This window comes from Lithobates pipiens, unplaced genomic scaffold (assembly GCF_037356315.1).
Source record: "Lithobates pipiens isolate NorthernLeopardFrog02 unplaced genomic scaffold, aLitPip1_a1.2 Scaffold_19, whole genome shotgun sequence".
Classification (NCBI taxonomy): Eukaryota; Metazoa; Chordata; class Amphibia; order Anura; family Ranidae; genus Lithobates; species Lithobates pipiens.
The window spans coordinates 469,845,269-469,867,037 of NW_027507764.1; the positions used below are offsets into that span (position 1 = coordinate 469,845,269).

The 21,769-nt window shown below is 42.1% G+C and overlaps 1 long non-coding RNA gene across 1 annotated transcript; it reads left to right on the top strand.

The window, feature by feature from the left end:
• The first annotated feature begins 4,659 nt into the window (after positions 1 to 4,659).
• On the top strand, positions 4,660 to 20,800 carry LOC143998360 (uncharacterized). Its single transcript, XR_013277881.1, has 3 exons — positions 4,660 to 4,763; positions 13,351 to 13,503; positions 17,096 to 20,800. It is a non-coding gene; the product is annotated as an uncharacterized LOC143998360 (long non-coding RNA).
• The last annotated feature ends 969 nt before the right edge of the window (positions 20,801 to 21,769 follow it).

The window sequence follows — 21,769 nt, forward strand, 5'->3', positions numbered from 1 at the left end:
CGCTGAAGGACTGCTGCAGTATAGGGCAGCGGTCAGCAGTGGTGCACGTCAACCCTATCTATTGTGGACCGATAGCGGTCCTTACAGAACAGCAGACTGTACCGCACTCAAGCCTATGTACCGTAGCACCCTATACCAAGTTACCAGTCCTTATAAGAACTTTTGTGGAACAAGCAGGTTGTGTGTTAGTGATTAGCAGACTGTACGTCAGTCCCTATACCAATGAAGGACTGCTGCAGTATAGGGCAGCGGTCAGCAGTAGTGCACGGCAACCCTATGTATTGTGGACCGATAGCGGTCCTTACAGAACAGCAGACTGTAACGCACTCAGGCCTATGTACCGTAGCACCCTATACCAAGTTACCAGTCCTTATAAGAACTTTTGTGGACCAAGCAGGTTGTGTGTTAGTGATTAGCAGACTGTACGTCAGTCCCTATACCAATGAAGGACTGCTGCAGTATAGGGCAGCGGTCAGCAGTAGTGCACGGCAACCCTATGTATTGTGGACCGATAGCGGTCCTTACAGAACAGCAGACTGTAACGCACTCAGGCCTATGTACCGTAGCACCCTATACCAAGTTACCAGTCCTTATAAGAACTTTTGTGGACCAAGCAGGTTGTGTGTTAGTGATTAGCAGACTGTACGTCAGTCCCTATACCAATGAAGGACTGCTGCAGTATAGGGCAGCGGTCAGCAGTAGTGCACGGCAACCCTATGTATTGTGGACCGATAGCGGTCCTTACAGAACAGCAGACTGTAACGCACTCAGGCCTATGTACCGTAGCACCCTATACCAAGTTACCAGTCCTTATAAGAACTTTTGTGGACCAAGCAGGTTGTGTGTTAGTGATTAGCAGACTGTACGTCAGTCCCTATACCAATGAAGGACTGCTGCAGTATAGGGCAGCGGTCAGCAGTAGTGCACGGCAACCCTATGTATTGTGGACCGATAGCGGTCCTTACAGAACAGCAGACTGTACTGCACTCAGGCCTATGTACCGTAGCACCCTATACCAAGTTACCAGTCCTTATAAAAACTTTTGTGGACCAAGCAGGTTGTGTGTTAGTGTTTAGCAGACTGTGCGTCAGTCCCTATACCGCTGAAGGACTGCTGCAGTATAGGGCAGCGGTCAGCAGTAGTGCACGGCAACCCTATGTATTGTGGACCGATAGCGGTCCTTACAGAACAGCAGACTGTAACGCACTCAGGCCTATGTACCGTAGCACCCTATACCAAGTTACCAGTCCTTATAAGAACTTTTGTGGACCAAGCAGGTTGTGTGTTAGTGATTAGCAGACTGTACGTCAGTCCCTATACCAATGAAGGACTGCTGCAGTATAGGGCAGCGGTCAGCAGTAGTGCACGGCAACCCTATGTATTGTGGACCGATAGCGGTCCTTACAGAACAGCAGACTGTAACGCACTCAGGCCTATGTACCGTAGCACCCTATACCAAGTTACCAGTCCTTATAAGAACTTTTGTGGACCAAGCAGGTTGTGTGTTAGTGATTAGCAGACTGTACGTCAGTCCCTATACCAATGAAGGACTGCTGCAGTATAGGGCAGCGGTCAGCAGTAGTGCACGGCAACCCTATGTATTGTGGACCGATAGCGGTCCTTACAGAACAGCAGACTGTAACGCACTCAGGCCTATGTACCGTAGCACCCTATACCAAGTTACCAGTCCTTATAAGAACTTTTGTGGACCAAGCAGGTTGTGTGTTAGTGATTAGCAGACTGTACGTCAGTCCCTATACCAATGAAGGACTGCTGCAGTATAGGGCAGCGGTCAGCAGTAGTGCACGGCAACCCTATGTATTGTGGACCGATAGCGGTCCTTACAGAACAGCAGACTGTACTGCACTCAGGCCTATGTACCGTAGCACCCTATACCAAGTTACCAGTCCTTATAAAAACTTTTGTGGACCAAGCAGGTTGTGTGTTAGTGTTTAGCAGACTGTGCGTCAGTCCCTATACCGCTGAAGGACTGCTGCAGTATAGGGCAGCGGTCAGCAGTAGTGCACGGCAACCCTATGTATTGTGGACCGATAGCGGTCCTTACAGAACAGCAGACTGTAACGCACTCAGGCCTATGTACCGTAGCACCCTATACCAAGTTACCAGTCCTTATAAGAACTTTTGTGGACCAAGCAGGTTGTGTGTTAGTGATTAGCAGACTGTACGTCAGTCCCTATACCAATGAAGGACTGCTGCAGTATAGGGCAGCGGTCAGCAGTAGTGCACGGCAACCCTATGTATTGTGGACCGATAGCGGTCCTTACAGAACAGCAGACTGTAACGCACTCAGGCCTATGTACCGTAGCACCCTATACCAAGTTACCAGTCCTTATAAGAACTTTTGTGGACCAAGCAGGTTGTGTGTTAGTGATTAGCAGACTGTACGTCAGTCCCTATACCAATGAAGGACTGCTGCAGTATAGGGCAGCGGTCAGCAGTAGTGCACGGCAACCCTATGTATTGTGGACCGATAGCGGTCCTTACAGAACAGCAGACTGTAACGCACTCAGGCCTATGTACCGTAGCACCCTATACCAAGTTACCAGTCCTTATAAGAACTTTTGTGGACCAAGCAGGTTGTGTGTTAGTGATTAGCAGACTGTACGTCAGTCCCTATACCAATGAAGGACTGCTGCAGTATAGGGCAGCGGTCAGCAGTAGTGCACGGCAACCCTATGTATTGTGGACCGATAGCGGTCCTTACAGAACAGCAGACTGTACCGCACCCAAGCCTATGTACCGTAGCACCCTAGACAGACCAAGTTACCAGTCCTGATAAAGAGCTTTGTGGAACAAGTGAGTTGTGAATGATTAGCAGACTGCAGCAGAAGGGCAGCAGTCAAGTATAATATTCTTTCTATATTTGGAAGAAAGAATATTATACGTGTACAAGCCTATTACCGTACCACTGATACCAGTCCTGAAAAGAACCTTTGTGGAACTAATAGTAACAGCAAGTCTTTAAAATTATCCTCACTGCCTGACACACTGCTTCCTGCCTGTCCCTATACAAATTGGCAAAAAAGAGTAGGCTGGAACGATTAGCTGGAACAGCTCTTTTGTGGACCTGATAGTAACAGCTAATGATGATGATGATGATGATGATGAAGAAAGACTAATCTGGCTGAGCTGTCCCTAAAATAGCAGCATACAGCGCTCTGTCCCTTTATCTAAACTGACAAAAGAAACTCAGGCTGCTGACCTAACACCTATACCAGTCCTGAAAAGAACTTTTGTGTACCAAATAGCTAGCGTTTTCTCTGTCCCTACTCCACACAGGATCCTTTCCCTACAGTGACAGAAGAAAGAATGTAAAATGGCCACCGGATCGGGTGTATTTATAGGTTAGGGGGAATGTCCAAGTGTCCATGAGCTGTCATGTCTCAATTGGTTGTCCTGTAACACATGATAAACGTGTCACGAAAGGTTAAAGTTCTTGTATACATTAAACACGTAAGTCCGCCGGGGCGAACGACGGAAAAAGGCGTTCGAACCCGCGGACGGCGAAAGTCGGAAATTCGCCGCGAAACGACCGCCGGGCGAACCGTTCGGCCATCACTAATATACACGACTGAAGGAGGAAAATCATAAACATTACAGCAGAGCTATAAGTATACAGTATTATTCCAACGGATGTGTGCTGGAATTTATTATGTTAATGTAGTTTAATTAAAAATGCATGGACAAAGTATTAGGCCAGTTTACCATTCAAAGTGGAGCATTTTATGCTGCCAAGCTGCTATAAAAGAAAAACATCTACCTCAAAAGTAAAATATGCAAGGTAGGTTTTTTTTTTTTTTTTTGCTTTCATAGGATATTTTCAAGAGTGGAAGGGTCATTTGAGGAAAATATAAAAAAACATGAATGTAAAAATTACTGAGGTTTCACTAAGTTTGCCTATTCAGTAAGAGTTTGTGCACTGATATTCCACTTTTTCTAAATATTTGAAGCATTTGCTTAAAAAGTAAACTTGAAAAGGATGTCATAGAAGGAGTTAATATGTTTTTCAATAGTATTTATGATAGATTGTAGAAATTGTAGAAATGGAAATATTGTTAGAGAAACCCTGAACAGGATGATGTTGCAGAAGTTAAAGCAAGAAATTAGGAGAGCACAGACAAGAACTTTTGTTTTGAGTTAGAAAGGACCTGGGGTAATTTTGGACATGACACACTAGGTAAAATGGCAAGTTTTATATTTGTTCTCAATGTGATAAATGAAGGAGATTTAAAAGATTAGCTTACATGATGGCCTCGGCATTGGGAAAGAAAAGAATTGCAGACTTTTTGGGCCTTCAGCATTATCATTCTTTCATTGCAGCTCTGATCATTAGAAAACAAACAGTTAACATTTCAAAATGTTACAGCATTTAGACAATGTCTGGAGTCAAGAAGGAATGGTTTACCAAGCAAAAAGCAAATATTTTTTACTTTCTTCTATATAACATACCCAATAAAAAAAAAAGTAAAAAAAAAAATCAAATGTATTCATCAATTTAGGCCAATAAGTATTCTGCTACATATTTTTTGGTAAAATCCTAGTAAGCATATATTGATTGGTTTGCAAAAAAAGTTATAGAGTCTACAAACTTTGGGTTAGGTTTATGAAATATTTATACATTTTTTTTTTTTTTTTACTAGTAATGCCACCAGATGCGCTGATTGGCTCCTGCTGTGTCAAATTACAGCAGAAGTGGGTCGCTGGCAGCGAGCCCCAGACCCTGTGCACGAAATCACATACAGGTACGTGATTTTCATGTAGAAGTGGTTGAAATGGGTGGAGTTTTGCAAGAAGCATATCATTAACATATCTTCATTTTTGTTGCAGGCATATGTATAATGCCTACAATTTACACAGTGCTTTACATACAGTACACAACATTTCATTTTAAAAAATACGGCTACAGCGTGGACCTGCTTTGCCGGGACTACATCTATTGACGTCGTCCCGTGCATGAGCGGCCTGCGCGCTCTTTGATCACAGATTGGAGCAAGGGATCGATCCTTACCCCTTACCAAATGATCAGCTGTCAGCCAATGACAGCTGATCATGTGATCACAACAAAGCCGGTAATCGGCTATCTTTCCTCCACGCGCTGACACCGGCGGCCGTGAGAGGGACTTCAGTCCCGATCATGGCGAGCAGGGGTCAGCTCATCAGTGCCCACCAGCCAGTGCCACCTAAGTATAGGAAAAAGTGCCACCCATCAGTGCCACCCATTAGCTCCCATAGTGCCACCCATTAGTGCCCATAGTGCCACCCATCAGTGCCCATAGTGCCATCCATTAGTGCCCACAGTGTCACCTATCAGTGCCCACAATCTGCCTCAACAACAGTGCTGCATTTCAGTGCCACATATACATGCCCATCAGTGTCATCTACCAGTCTCCATCAGTGCCTCCCATCAGTGCCCAGCAGTGCCACCTATCAGAACCACCTATCAGTGCCCATCAGTCCCATCTATCAGTGGTACCTATCAGTGCCCATTAGTGCCACTCATCTGTGCCACACATCCGTGCCACCCATCCGTGCCACCCATCCGTGCCATCTTATCTGTGCCCCTCTTTACCCATCAGTGCCACCTTATCTGTGCCCATTAGTACTGCCTTATCTGTGCCTATAGGTGCCATCTTATCTGTGCCTATCGGTGCCACCTTAACTGTGCCTATCAATGCCCACCAGTGCAGCCTATCAGTGCAGCCTATCAGTGCCCACCAGTGCCGCCTCATCAGCGCATTTTAATGAAGGAGAAAAATTGCCTGTTTGCAAATTTTTTTAACAAACTATTAAACATGATTTTTTTTTTTTTTTGCATTTTTTTTGTTTGTTTAGCAAAAAATAAAACTCCCAGCTGTAATTAAATACCACCAAAAGAAAGCTCTATTTGTGGGGAAAAAAAATAATAAAAATTTCATTTGGGTACAGTGTTGTATGGCCGCGCAATTGTCATTCAAAGTGCATCAGCGCTGAAAGCTGAAATTTGGTCTGGGCAGGAGGGGGGTTTAAGTACCCAGTAAGCAAGTGGTTAATTAGCTTTTCCTAATATCTTCCCTCAATCCCTTAGCACATGGACAGTGCAAGTTAACATACAAATAGACATGTGTGGGAAACATCACCATACACTGCCCTCACTTGAAAGTTAATTAACAACATTTCCATGATCTAGTCAAATTGACTATTCATCCAAGTATCATATGCAGTCACTTGTCAGAAATGGTTGAAAATAAATGATTGCAGATTTCAAATTGTAATTTGCACTTGTGTGCATGCCTCTATTTATGCAAAGAGCTTACAACCTGTATTTTAGTAAAGGGACTACAGGCATTAGGTAGATACCGTATTTATCAAATAAGGAACTTTGAAGCAAAATAAGGATCAGTGCCCATCTGCAGCCTCACCATTGCCATCAATGCAGCCTGATCAATGCCCATATGCAGCCTCACCATTTCCATCAATGCAGCAGCCTCGCCATTGCCATCAATGCAGCAGCCTCCCATTGCCATCAATGCAGCAGCCTCCCATTGCCATCAATGCAGCAGCCTCCCATTGCCATCAATGCAGCAGCCTCCCATTGCCATCAATGCAGCAGCCTCCCATTGCCATCAATGCAGCAGCCTTACCATTGCCTTCAATGCAGCAGCCTCACCATTGCCATCAGTGCAGCCTGATCAATGCCCATCTGCAGCCTAGAGGGGACAGGTAGGGGGCAGGATGAGTGCCGAAAGATTACATACAGTGAGAATCTCCTATGAGACAGAACAGTCGTCCAATGGTGGCCCACGAGACGAGACTTCCTATTACAGAGGCTGCTAAGTAAACAGGGGAAAAAGTGAGTATTATACGCCCATAAATACAGTAGGAATTATTATACAACTAACAGGGTCAAATAGTCCAGTGTAGTAGTCTTATGATGCAAATAAATAAAAATTACTTTAAGACTTCAGGAAAAGCTAATGAAATAAAAAGTCTGCTAAACTGAGAAAAGATCATCATGTCATGTGTGTGGTGGACAAGTTACAAGAGGTTAGAGTCCTTTGGCAGAGCTTACCTGACTTTGGACACTGTAAAAAACAATTAAAACTTAATTGTGCAAACTCCGCGCCATGAAATAAAGTTATATATCAACAAAAAATAAAAAAGCAAAAGAAAATAAATATAAAAAGCTGCACCCTGTATATGTGAGGTGGGAAAAAACGCAACCTCCTCAATAGTGAAACAATTACAAATTTAGGGGCGCTCTTATTACCTTAATATGTTAATGAATTTCTTCAGAAAATAAGAAACTCATTACTCCATAATTAGTAACCAATACGTGTTAGCCCTTGTACACACGGTCGGAGATTCCGACGGAATGTTCCCTATCGGACCATTTTGTCGGATATTCCAACTGTGTGTGGTCTGCATCGGACTGTTTCCGTCAGAATATCGGACGGACCAAGTTTTCCAACTTGCCGGTCAAATTTTCCGACAAAATGCTCCTATCAGACATACTCCGATCATGTGTAGCCTACTCCGACGGACAAAGTGCCACGTATACTCAGATCAAATTCCTAGACCAAAGCTATTGGCTACTAGCCTGAACATAGTCCCGTCGTAACGAAATAACGTCATCACGTTATGTGCAATTGGATTTTCCGACAACTTAGTCCGACCGTGTGTATGCAACATCACTTCCGGACCTCTTCCGGAATTAATCCGTCGGAATTACTCCGACGGATTTGGTTGTTGGAATCTCCGACCGTGTGCACAAGGGCTAACATCAATGGCACAAATTATTATCAATGTGTATAACAAACAATAATAAATTCCCACTCGTGATCCAGTGACAAAAAGAAAAATTCTTCACAAATGATAATTCAATCAAAAAAGTCTCATAAATGCGCCACTCCAGCTTCTTTAATATATAATCTCAAGTTCACTCCGTGCAGAAAATCTTGGAGACTGTGATAAAAAGGTAGACCCAAAGAACTTGCATATACCCCCACCAAAGGACGCCAACACCCAATCGTGATATGCAAATATAATCTGCTTACCAGATTTGCTTGACTACTTTAATTTAATTAACTGCGTTGTTTGACTTTGGACACTCTCCCTGAACTCTTCTGCTCAGCTCACTCAAACAGCACCCAAAGAAGGTGTGAACTCCAAGGCCGGGTACATCCCCTTCCTTGCCCACTTATTCAGCATAGACAGCAAGGAGGAGGCAGTCTCCGCCTAGGGAATATTCCTTCAGTCATCCACCACAGAACCAGAGCCAATGAAGCTAATGCTGAAGGAGGGGGGGGAGACTCACCCAGATCTGTCTGTACACATGATCACCCAATGACAGCAATATAACAAAGTGGTACTAAACACAAATCCTGCATTCACTATATATGGTACACAGAACATGGAAATGCAATTATTTTAGTACATATAAACTGTTAAAATTGAGTGAATTCCCCGTGGGGCTTTTTAGCAGCAATGAGAAACAAGTCATTTGTAAAAATGTATTGATTTTATTATCCAAAACACTGATCAAACATCATTAAGGTGCAAAAAGGTTTTTAAAATATGAGCTCTGGTGTACATAATGCAAAAAAACTTGGTAGAAGGAAATACATACATAATTTCTACAATGTTCCAAGAAATGATTAAATTGTATTCAAGTAAAAATTCCATAGCATGTGATTCATATGACCATCAGATATACAAAATACCCCAATGCATTTGGACCTTGGGAAAATTACGGTCTTCTTCAGAGGGGGGGGGGGGGTTCTCACATCTCACTGGGAATAATAATTAACAAACTACAGGCATACCCCACTTTTAAATACACAATGGGGATTATTTACTAAAGCTGGAAAGTGCAAAATCAGTCTCAATTCTGCATAGAAACCAATGAGCTACTAATCCCAGCTTGTTCAATTAAGCTTTAGTAATAAAACCTGGAAGCTCATTGGTTTCTATGCAGAAATGAGCCTGATTTTGCACTTTCCAGCTTTAGCAAATAAACCTCATTGCGTACTTAAAAGCGGGGTATGCCTGTATTATATATATATATATATATATATATATATATATATATATATAGGGAGAGGCAGTTTTGTTATAGAAAAAATATTTTTTTTTCTTTGGGTTGTGTAGCTAGTTCAGAACCCCCCCCCCCCCCCCGTGCCTCCCCCAAAATATAAACTGCTGAATACCTTTTCGCAGTATAGAGCAGGCTTGTGACTTGTATCAGTTCCTAGTATGGGTTGTAGGAGTTTTCATTCTCCCCTGACCCTGTGTCTGGACATGTCTGGACAGTGCTGATAGGCCCTGTGCTGATCACATGCACTCTCCAAAGAAACAAATAACTCTCTAGCAATACACACTAAACTGAGCATATGCAGCTTGTCTCCGAGCTCTATAATATCAGGGAATAATTTGGGTACTGTGGAAGAAAAGGAAGATCAGAGAGAAAGGATCACACAGCCTTTATATACAATCCAGAGGATTAACCCCCTAGGTTCCACAGTCAGTATAAAAAAATGCTTGTGGCAGCAATGCTGAAATGGGCAATGTCTGCGTAGAGTTGTGGTGGGCAATAGCACAAAAAGGCAGGTGTCCAGGAGCGGGTTTGGACTGGTCGGGACATTTAATTGAAATCCCTAAGTGTTCCAGCTAATCCATGACTCTTGGCAACTATGATAAGCATGTCTGCTGTAGACTTTTAATGAGCTTGGTTGCATAGATCTAAGGAGGCCTAAGGGTGACCTTCAGAGTCAGGGAGAGCTGACATCCATCTGTGTAAAGTGGGTTACAAGCAGGGGCAGTGCCCGAGGGCCCCATGCCACTAGGGGGGCCCATCAGGGTTGCCAGCCTCAATAAAACCAGGGACAGTATGTAAAAATCTGTGTTTTTTTTAAATCCCAAGATTATAGCTGCCCCGCCTCTCCAGTACCTTTTTCAGTGTGTGTATGTGTATTCTGTGTGTATACTGTGTGTCTGTGTGTGTATACTGTATGTGTGTGTGTATACTGTGTGGCCTCATAGTCTTCTATTGCCCGGGGGCACCATAGTCTTCTATTGCCTGGGGGCCCCATGAGTTGTCAGTCCGCCCCTGGTTACAAGGCATGGTGGGTAGAATGCAGATGGAGTGATGGGCGCCAGACACTTTTTGATTGCAAAAGAGATTTATTGTCTCTTAACAGAACTGTGGGAGAAAGGGTTATGGCCAGGACATCCTTAAGTAGATGCAATGATGATTGGCAGACTCCGAGATTTGCCGGACACCACTTCTGTATAGGTAGGACCGCTGTCTCCTATGGCAACTTATCTTGTAACAGTCACTAATAGTGGCTGTACTTCAACTATTAACAACACAGAATAATTCTTGTCTTACACTACAGCCTCCCACTGTAGATTGGTCTGTCACTAGACTTTCAGATCCAATAGCTATGGAATCTCCTGAGATCTTCCACAGCTAATGAGCTGTATACTCCTCATGCGTTACCCCCGCTATCCTGCTGGGTCCCTGGCTTGACACTTGTGGCACCCCAAGTGTCACCCCTGCTGTCCTGCTGGGTCTCTGGCTTGGAACTTGCTGAAGCTTTCCCACTTCTTCACTGTCCTCGGCTGGTGAGAAAACTGCTCTCGTACTTGCTCCCGCTTACTCTCTGTAGTGTCCGGTAACAAGGTGGATGGTCCCTTTGTGGCGACAACTTTCCCTTTACCTCCAACCACAACTGATTCCCGGTCGGTGGAACCTTTATCCTCGGTTGGACTCCAATCCTGCAGCCCCATCCCTATGCTGCTTCTCTTGCTCCTGGATAGGCCTCAGGCAGCCTAGCAGCCAGATGTCCCCGGGATAGGCCTCATGGCTCCAGCCTAGCAACCCGCACAACATCATACATGTTTACCCAGACAGCTGTCCAGGTGGCACAGAACACCGATCACCTGACTCCATCCAAATAAATAGGTTCTCCCAGCAGGCCAAGGGACCAAAGAGACCCCTGCAATTTGGCTGAGACACCCCATCCATTCATGATCTGACCTTGCTAAGCCCCTGTCATTCAAATGTCACCAGCTATAGTGCCACCAAATGACAGAAGAAAATAGGTACCGCAAGAGTTGGAGAGGAATCAGTGAATCTTCTAACAATTAACCAGCATAACTACTACCTGCCAAATTAAATTTAATAGCAACCCTGCCTAAACACCAGGATGCTACATCTATAATATAGATTAACATAGACGATAGCTGTTCTGTTTTCACTGATAAAAACTGTGAGGGTGCCTTGGAATAATACAGGAAGTTTGCATAGGACACAGGGCAGCCCTTAAGTTCTGACAATAGCAACAGTTTTTTGGACTTATCAAAAATGCTTTGACGTGGTTGTAAACCCTAAAGCTGGGAATACATATAGAGTAAAACTCACAGATCCCCTGCATCCATGCAAGAAATGGTGATGCAGGGATCTCCCACACTTTATCTTTGTATTCTGACTGTTGATCCCACCCCCCTCATCAGAATACACAAATCAGCGCTGTAGCCATTGGCTGCATACACTGATCGAATGATGGTTTTCCAGCAAGACCGCCTTCTGTTGAACAGCGAGGGATACACATTGATGAATAAGAAACAAATCAGCACAATAAAATGACACTATTAAAAGACTAGCTGCTGAACACCAAGGGTCAAAATTCAAATCCCTTAGCTGAAACCATAAAAAAAAAAGTGCATCACTTAAGTAAATCAAAAACAAGTCCATATATGAAATATGAATAAATATAAATATAAATGTAATCCGTGAAATCTTCAGTGATGAACACAATGTTGCATGCAGGTGACTTTGTGGGAAACACAGACCTCCACCAATGGTAAAGATGACAGCTCACCTCACTACATGGACCCTTTCATTACAGAGGGTCTAACATGCCTTCCCACTCAGGGTGTCTAATGGTGAATCCACAGGAGCTATCCACACGACCCCCTCAATACTGAGTATACTGTTAAGCGCTATGCACTCCAAAGTCACATATGCCAAAAACATAAAAAACAACTCATAGTGTTCTCTGCATATATGCACAATTTAATAAATGTAATGAATAGAAATAAAACTCACAAAATTGGCACTTTAAGACCAAGTGCCAGGTAAACAGCATGTATGTGTACACTTCAGCAATGGCTGTGGGTGGCGTCACTTCCGTCCATTATGTCCCTATGGGCGGGGCTTCATCAGCGGATATGGAAATGACACAAACACCCGATATAAATAGTAAAAGCTTGCCACGGTAACCTTCTATCCTGTTGATACACGCGGTGCCGCCTCCAATGAGGCAGTGCTGAGCCAAGCGACGTGACATCACATCACATGACACAGCGTCACTCTATTAACCAAATTGAGGCACAAAGAGCACATGATCCAGCGTCACGGTACTCAGCATGGACACTAAACAGGAATCGCAATAGATACCCCGGAAGTGTCCCCATCCAAGGGAAATGCAAAAAAAAAGGTTAAAGCGAAAATAAAACACCGAAACATCACTCATGATGAGGCATCATGCATGATATTACATATGTTAAAAACAATGCCACATATTGTGGAATGCAAAACATAAAACATAAAGCACATAAATATGCAATGAAAGTATTATATAAAAAAATATATAAATATATATAAAAAATATATATATTCATGGGCATTACCTCAGAATAAATCCGAGGAATCTAAAAGGACATGACATCACCCACAGCTTACAAAAGAAATAAAGTTACTAAAAAACAATACAATCATCGATCAGTAATAAAGCAAAGTAAATCAAAATCAACGTTAAGCTCCCAGGGGTTAAAACCTTGGTCTCATATATCCAATATGATTTTCTGTGGCTTAACCGAGGAATAAAATTACCCCCCCTCCAATGCTTGGTAACTCTTTATATCCCCCAAAACTTTAAACCTTTTGGGCTTTGTTAATGGAACTGCTTAAAATGGCGGGAGACGTTATGTGTGGTAAGACCCTTTTTGATATTACTAATATGTTCCGCCAATCGTACATGTAGGGGTCTAGAAGACTGCTCTTCGACAGAATAGTCTTCTACTAGGCCTGCCCCAGTAGAAGACTATTCAGTCGAAACGCGTCAGCCGGCAATTCCTGCTTCCCATATTACTTTTACGATTATACCCTTTTTGTGATCACTTTTATTATCCATTCATGTTTTTTTGTAAGAGATTTTTTACTCTATTAAACTTTTTTGGTTGATCTGCTATATTATTTGATATTCTTTTTCCTCCATGTTTGTACAATGATGGTCTTCCTTCCATTGTCATCCATTGTGTGGATTGATCCATTTGCTGCTTCCCAAGAACCACCCATTTGGGACGATCATTCAACCGCAATTTGATTGGAATTACAGCCGTGGCATCAACATCACTCCTGGCACCATTCTACCACTGGGGATCCAGTATTTTAAGCGCATTAAACGCACTGCCGTACGGTATGGGCATCCATCTGGTGTGGTAAGAGTACCCATCTTCACATTCTAACACTTTCCAGATGTACATAATTGCATATTCGATCCATCTGCACTTTTAATTGATCTATTCTGATTGCATGTCTTTTACGTCAGTTTGAGATTGAAGAGAAAGATCTCCATTTCAGAACATTTTATTTGTGGACATTGGGTTATTGGACTATTGTGGTTCATATAATTATTATTTTATTGTTTTTTCACATACCCTATTTTTTGTCCAGTTGAGGTGATTTTATTGTCATTTCATCTTATCACAATTGCTTAGCGCTATATTTTTTATTTTGTTATTGTTTAACCAGACTGACTGCATGCTCATTCTTAAAGGCTGGATCTGGTTCATTATTAATCAGCTGATACACTTTTACAATTTAACCTTTAAATATTTATTTATTACAATTATTTCTTTTTTTTTAAGTATTTGTTTTATGAGCCTTGTTGAGGGTGGCTTTGGTGAGATATCAGGGGTCAAAACAGGGAAAGGGACAGAGGACACAGATTCCCCAGCACTGAAGATGAATGGACAAGAGACAGAGGCTCCTGTTCATTCATAAACTGAAGCATCATAAACATAGTTATAAATGGACAGAGTCAGTGATCACTGACTCTGTGCATTCAGAAAAAGAAAGCATCAGTAAATCACATATACACTGGCTTCTTCCTCCGCTCTCCATCCTGACAGATCTGAGACCAGGGGAGGACCGGAGGAGGACCTGGAGAGCTGGAGGAGCACACAGAGGACCCAGGGAGCTGGAGGAGGACACCAGGAGCCAGAGGAGGACATGGGGAGTTGGAGGAGGACCCAGGAAGCCGGAGGAGGACATGGGGAGCTGGAGAAGGACACAGGAGGACAGTAGGGGGTGATTGGTGCGGCGGTGGGGGCAGGTACAATCAACGATCGCCCTGTATAGCTTTCAATAAAGCAGCTGACAACCTTGAAAAGGGGGAGGAAGAGAAGTGGCTGTCAGCTGCTTTATTGAAAGCTATACAGGGAGATTGGTGCTTATAACTGCCCCCACTACAGCACCGATCATCTGTGATCAGACCTGCAACAGGTCTCGTCTTAAGCATCGGAGCATTTGCATGAATGCTCAGCATCGGCACTGATACCGATACTAGTGCAACTAGTATCGGTATCGGTGCAACCCTACTTTGTATCTTAGTGCAGACTTCTATGAAAATTGGTGAGCCAATCACACAAGGAAGAAATTACATCTTTGGAGGTGATTTGTACACCAACTGTGTAGAGAATGCCTCCAGGTTGCCATATTGCATTGATTTTTACAGAAAATGACAGTGCTGCAGATTAAAAAGAAAAGGTAATTTTTAATAACAATAATTTACAACATGACTTGTGTAATGAATAAATGTTATGATATTATAGCTTGCTATAGTTTTTCCATGAATGTAGAGTTACCCTATAAAATATTGAAATATGCAGTAAATAATTTCTTTCCAATTTAAATGTTGTACATTCCATCTGTATTCTGCTTGCACATTCTGCATGCAGAACAAGTGCATCCATAGAGTCCACATTAAGCAGTCTGGTAAATAACCCTCTATCTGTCCTTGACAAACTAAATAAACCCACTGCAGTGCTGAATCATCAAACTGTCAAACTGTTTGGAATCAAACTTTAAATCTTCCTGCTTTTTGGAAAGAGAAAGATATTATATGTTCCTTTCAATGCATTATAAGCATGGGATAAATGAAAATGTGAAAGATATAAAAATGAAAACAAGTGTGGATGTACTGAGCATGTTAGTGTCAAATTTAACATGAGGTTAATGTTCCTGTTTGCAGATGTAAAAGCCATCTACAGGCTGGGAAACATGTAGCCATATTGAAATGATTAAGGCAAGCAAAGAGCTAGGAAATCCACTGTATTTTATGGATAAAATGGCTTGCATTAAACTGCACTTGACCATATCCTAATTCATCACGTTTGCTTATCATATCATGTTGAACAGCAACTTTATATCTGAAAACCATCTGCCTGAGAAAGTTGGTTCACATTCTTCGCCTTTATATTTCATGATTTTCAAACTGGAGGGAGTCACTTCTAACTGGCAGGGGGTATCCATCCTGCCTTGCTTCAAGTCACAGATATTTACAACTTCTTTCTATGAATGTATTACATAATCTTATTCTGATAATGAAGGAGATGCAGATTAGCCATAGAAGGGTAGTTGTCTTACTGAGAGTCATTAGACATCCTCCCATCTTCAAATGACTCAAGAACAACCAGAGCTCTCTACCACTGAGGTTGGAAGTAAACAGATATGCCACTCAAATCTTTCAGATTGCTTTCTTTCATGTGGCCACACCCTGTTGAGGGGAACTTTCCATTACTGGTCTAACCAGTGGAAAAATCTTTCAGTGTACCTGCAATTATTATATCCAGTGAGGTTATCACTTCTACCTATGTAATTTTAACAGTTTGTATCAAAGCTTTGAAGGAGCTCTGTTCTGACCATTCATAGCTGTTTGTTATTTTCTGGCATCATACAGCTTAACCAAAGACATTGACTGACTGATTTGTGCTGAACAAACTTCAGCTACTAGTAGTAGTACCCTTGGTCTTGCTTGGTATCTGAGCATTAACCAGGTGATCACCAAGAGTACAAGCAGTCTTACTCCCATTTGTCATAATTGTAGACACAATTACTGTGTTCTTTACGAAAACCAGGGGCATTGCTAGGTGGTAAAAAGACCAGGGCTTCAGCCCGAAGTCCAAGCCTGGCACTAGCGGGGAGCGGCGTCACTCGGCAGGGGGGAGGTAGGCTCACTTGCTGGTTGCTGCATGGCTCACCAGTGCCCATCAATGCTGACCACTAAACTGACCTACCGGACACATACACTAACCCCCCTGACACATGCACTCACCTACCTGACACATGCACTGACCTACCTGATACCTGCACTGACCTACCTGACACCTCGACTGACCTACCCGACACCTGCTGCAGTTACCTACCCGACATCTGCACTGACCTACCTGACACCTGCTTTGACCTACCTGACACATGCACTGACTTACCTGACACATGCACTAACCTTCCTGACACCTGCACTGACCTACCTAACTTTTCCACATAAGACTTCAGGTGACCTGAAAAGTGTAGTGAGTGTGTAAACATTAATTAAAGGAAGACAATTAGCAACCCACATAAAGTAAGACAAGTTATGCTTATCATGGCTCTCAAAAGGATTCCCAGCTGGAGAGGACACCAAGGAAACTGTCAAAATGGATACACTTGATATGGCTTGAATGGCACTTGCAATAGTTAAGATAGACAGCAAGGAGGTGCCCATTTAAGTGTAGCAAGGTGGAGAGGTGGATACAGCACACAATAATTGACAACTCACAGTGTGTGAATGATCTCATGCACTACAGTCATTGGTGCATCTGCAGCTGGGAGGAGGAGGCATCCAGGATCCCAAGACTGAACTGCTTCTGCAAGGAGTGGAGTGTTGAGTAGAATTATAGGGGTCTGATAATGTTGAGTTATATATATTAGGATAAATAGAGACTATCACTTTAAGAATTGGTAATACGCCTTTTTTTTTTCTTTCCCTAGGCGTTTCCGTGTTTTGTTTCACTTTCTGGGAAATCAAAACTATTCGATATGAAACAACAAAAACTACTAATAAGAACCCCAAAAGCTGCTCAAAATGACTTCCTTATCAAAACCAGTCTGAACCAACCAAATACTGCTGAAATAGCTTTTTTCACATGATGTATACACCCCTTTACCTGTTCCCTTGCTACTAAGAAGATATGTACTTTGATTGAACTAAACTATACGATCATACCTAGGTCCCACCTATATCACGCCTAGAATACACTTACACACCCATATTTTATGCATATTCCTACATATAAAGTTGTATAACCTGTAGATATAAGCTCAGAAACACTTTCACTCGCTTATGTTCCTGAGAACTGTGTTGTGTCTCTCCACTGCAGTGTATGAAATAAAGAGCAACGGGAGTCACCATGGGAGATTTTCCCGGGGAGTTGGTTCAGATCCTTATTCCCTCACACAGACCCTTATCCACTGTGCACGCTAGGGCTAATTGCAACCGTTAACGAGGCACGTGTGAAGTTCATCCCCTGATGCCCTCTCCAAGTTACCAGTAGAAAGCTTTACATAGTTATTAGGCATGGTTATAGCTGGGTTTGCACATTAAGGAGAGTCTTCTTCTCTAAATGTTCTTTCTTATTCAGGGATGTTTTCTTACTTTGGGTGGGACTCTCTACCCCGTTAGCACAAGTTATGTCCCATCTGTTTGCCATGGGGTTGTTTCTGTGGGGTACGCCTCGCTTGGGGGGGAGGGGGGTTCTCTTATGTATTGTTCCATGCCTCTATATCTACACACCCTAGAACGGAGATATTTTGGATGATGTACATGGGTTGTTAGGTCTCACTAGCCTCCATTTGCCTATCAGAGAAGGGGATAAGGTGATAATTTTTGGTATAACTTCCTGCACCTCTCTTTACGAGCTATGTTTATGTGCCATTTCATTTTCTATTCTGTCATTGTACAACAGTTATTGTATCATTTGAATCTTGCATACTCAATAAAAATATTGAAAAGAAATAAACAGCAACGTTTACTTTTTATTGATTTGGGCTCACTGTCTCATCTGAATGTCTTACTTGGAGACTCCCTAACCTAATTTAACAGAATGGTGCCATGACTCGGATATAGTCCATTGGGCTCCCGGACAGAGAGACACGAAACTCACGTTGAGCAGACAAGTGGCCATGGTAAGAAACTGTTATTCTTACTTATTCTGCTGTCCATGGCAAGTAATTAGTCAATGTCTGGGGTCCATTGTCTGAAGGCATTTTATGCTGTTGATGAGATGGTGAGATTAAGTCAAATTAAGAGTAAACTAGAGTAATGTTAATGTTACACAGTTTGACCCAAATAACTCCTATACTTCACTTGTTGCAGAAATAATAGAGCCGATAATATTTGTCATTGTTGATGTTTTATTTCTGTGCTTGGGGTATCAATAGATTTAGGAGACTTGTGAGAAGGTCTGACCAGAGGCCTGTAGTAGTGAGCCTGTGTGGCGAGTAATGTCTATGTGGCAAGTGTACAGGCCTGTGTGGCCAAGTGCAATAAAGCGTCATTTGAAGGCTACTGTGAGTGGCCCGGGGGAAGAAAAAAATATTTGGGTGATGACCCACAAATTGTTAGAGACTCAAAGTGAGGACTCTAGATTGGGAGCATGGCTCTCCCATGGACCTCTCGATGTTGGGAGAGGTAGAAGAAGTGGCAGAAGTCCTATGACAGACATGACAGACATGACAGACAGTGGCTAAGAAATAACACCAAAACTATTATAGGCTGGACCAAAACAGATCAGATCCAATACCAGCAGAAGGAGTTATGAGCAACTTAGGTTTCTGTGTATGTTAATTTTTATGGCAGATTGACAGAGTTGGATGGGAGGATTAAATGTGTACAATATTGGATTTTTGAAAGTATGAAATGTGATGAAACTTTAGCTATTTTCCTAATGCATATCTCTGATGGGTCTAGCTAAAGAGAATTAGATCAGACAATGCAAGTGTTATCTAAATGTTTAAGAAATGTTTGAGAAGCAGAAAGATTGAAGAGTTGAAATAAAGTAAGCATGAGTATTTGCAGGTTCCTCACCCCCTCCCCTCCTTTTTATTTCTGTGTAAGAAAGGAGTGAGGTGCCCCTCCCCTTGACATTGTTATGTAACATTGTGTGAAAAGAGAAACAGACGGTTTGCAGATATTTTATTCTAAGATTGTGCCCATCTGAAGCCAAAGATTTTTGAACATCTAAGTATTATAGAAAGTTGTAAATGAGAAAAGTGAACAATACAGAAGAGTTAAATTGTAGGTACTAAAACTGAGGAAATGGTATATGAGAAAGATATAAGCCTTTGTTAGAAAGTCTTTGTAAGTTTAACTGAGAAATCATTTGTAGAAGAGGAGAGAAGTGAGACAGGCTTCCAGCTTCTCCCTTCTTCGATGGATACATCCTGTGTGAGATTCTGTGTCGGTGAAATGTTAACTTTTGACCAGCTATGAAATTACTAGTATAACATGTGATGTTAAAATGTGAGTAATATAGAAGACTGAAGGAAATGTTTAATTATGTTGCAGAAGTGGAATCCTAGTTGAAATTGTTAGTTTTTGTCATGTAACTTTAGGATTCATATTAAAGAAAGAAAGAAAAGGCTGATTGTGGCCACCACCCTTTAAATTTCTAAAAGTTAGCCATGATTATTATAATTATTTAAATGTTTAGTTCTCCATTCCAGCCTACTGGGTATGGAATGGGAGAAGGCTCCACCCACTGATAAAACCTGGTTGTACCCTTTTTGTGCCAGTCATTTGAACAAGGTAGCTGACTAGACAAGTTCTGTATAACATGTTAAAAATGTGACCAAAACAAGAGATAAAGACCTTTTCCTCTGTCTAAAAGGTCACCTGCCCTATTGACCACAAACCCTTTGAAAATGTGTAGAAAATAGATTCGGTTGGTGGATGCACTAAGATCCATGTCGTGGCAAGAACACAAAAAGAAAACTGCAGCTGCAACCTGTGCCAATGGTGCTGTACAAAAGGAAAGATATGCTTTAGAATGGATGTTATGAAGAAATATGCAAATTAAATCTTGACAAAAGCAAGGACAAAACATTTGTCATCAGCAAGGCTGAGCAAGTATGAAGCAATCCTGCTTGAATTAGGAGAAATAGAAGAAAAAAAATGTACTACAATAAATTCTGCCAGCGTTTTCCTAGGGATAGAAGAATACCTTAAAAAGGAGGGTGACTACATCTGCTTAAAACTCATGGAAGAAGAAATGCAGCAAATCTCCCCAGTAAAGGACACTTCTCCTGAAAATTCAGATCTAATCCTGTTTACAGAGGGTTCACGACTGTACAAAGATGGAGTCCCAAGAATGGCAAATGTGGTGACAACATTGGAGGAAGTGATTGAGACCCAACTACTCCCTTCATTACTTTCAGCGCAGGTTTTCAAAGTGGTAGCACACACAAGAGCCAGTGAGACCGTAAAGGATCAAAACAGCCAACATCTACACTAATAGCACGTATGCTCTTGAAGTAGTCCATGATTATGGAACCATAAGGAAGAACAGAAGATTCACAACTGCTGCAGGAGAACCAATTCAAAACTGGAAATATGTTCAAGAACTTTTTGAAGCAGTCACCCTCCCAAAGGAAGTAGCCATCCTGAAGGTCAAGGCATATACAGAAAGGCCGCTGAAACACCAATGGAAGAAATCATGACCCTAATCACTGATTTTGCAAAGGAATAAGAAGAAACCCATAACAGATTGAAGAATAGGAAGGGAACAAATACAGAAAGCGAAGGAACTGATTAAGAAATTGAAAGAATCTACGTCTGATGTTTGGAATGAAATCATTGAAAGGGACAGAGCAAAGAAAGACCAAGATGGACTCCTGTGCAAGGAAAATGGAATATGTGTCCCACCTCAAACGGAGAAGATGAACATACAAATAGCCCATGGCCCAGGTCATGTAGGCCCTAAGGCAATGGAGAAAAACATAAACAAGGATGGTTGCTTTATTCAATACTCTAGAAATGCATGTCAAGACTTTGTTGATAATCTGTGCTAAAAATAACCGAGGTAAATAGACCAGAGTAACACAAGACGTTTGGCCAAGCCACTATTCCCTTTCCAAAGACTTATAGATTACATCCAATTTCCCAAATCAGGCCAATATCAATATGTTTCGGTGTGCATAGACATGTTTTCAAGGCTGAATGGAAGCCTGCCTGGTGGCTAAAGCAAATGCCAAGACAACAGCAAAGAAGCTCCTTTCTGAAGTAATATGCCGCTTTAGAGTGCCTGAGACCATAGAGAATGACAGAGGAACACATTTCACTGGACAGATCATGCTAATTATATGCAAGGACTTGGCAATTGAAATAAAAAGAACATGTTGCCAGCACATCTTGGATCTTTAAAAAGTCTAAAAATGTATTTGAACATAAAAACTCTATTACAGATAGTGACATTTCAGATCATAAAAGGACCCCTTTATCGGGCTGATGGAAAGATTATATTTCACCTATGCATGTAACCTTCTACATTCCCTTGGCAGTCAGGATGTCTGAATAGCTCTAATATGCAAATAATGACTTTAGTTCTTTAGGCCCACCCCCTCTTGAACCCCACTGTCATTGACTGTCGGTCAGAAGGATGAGAAATA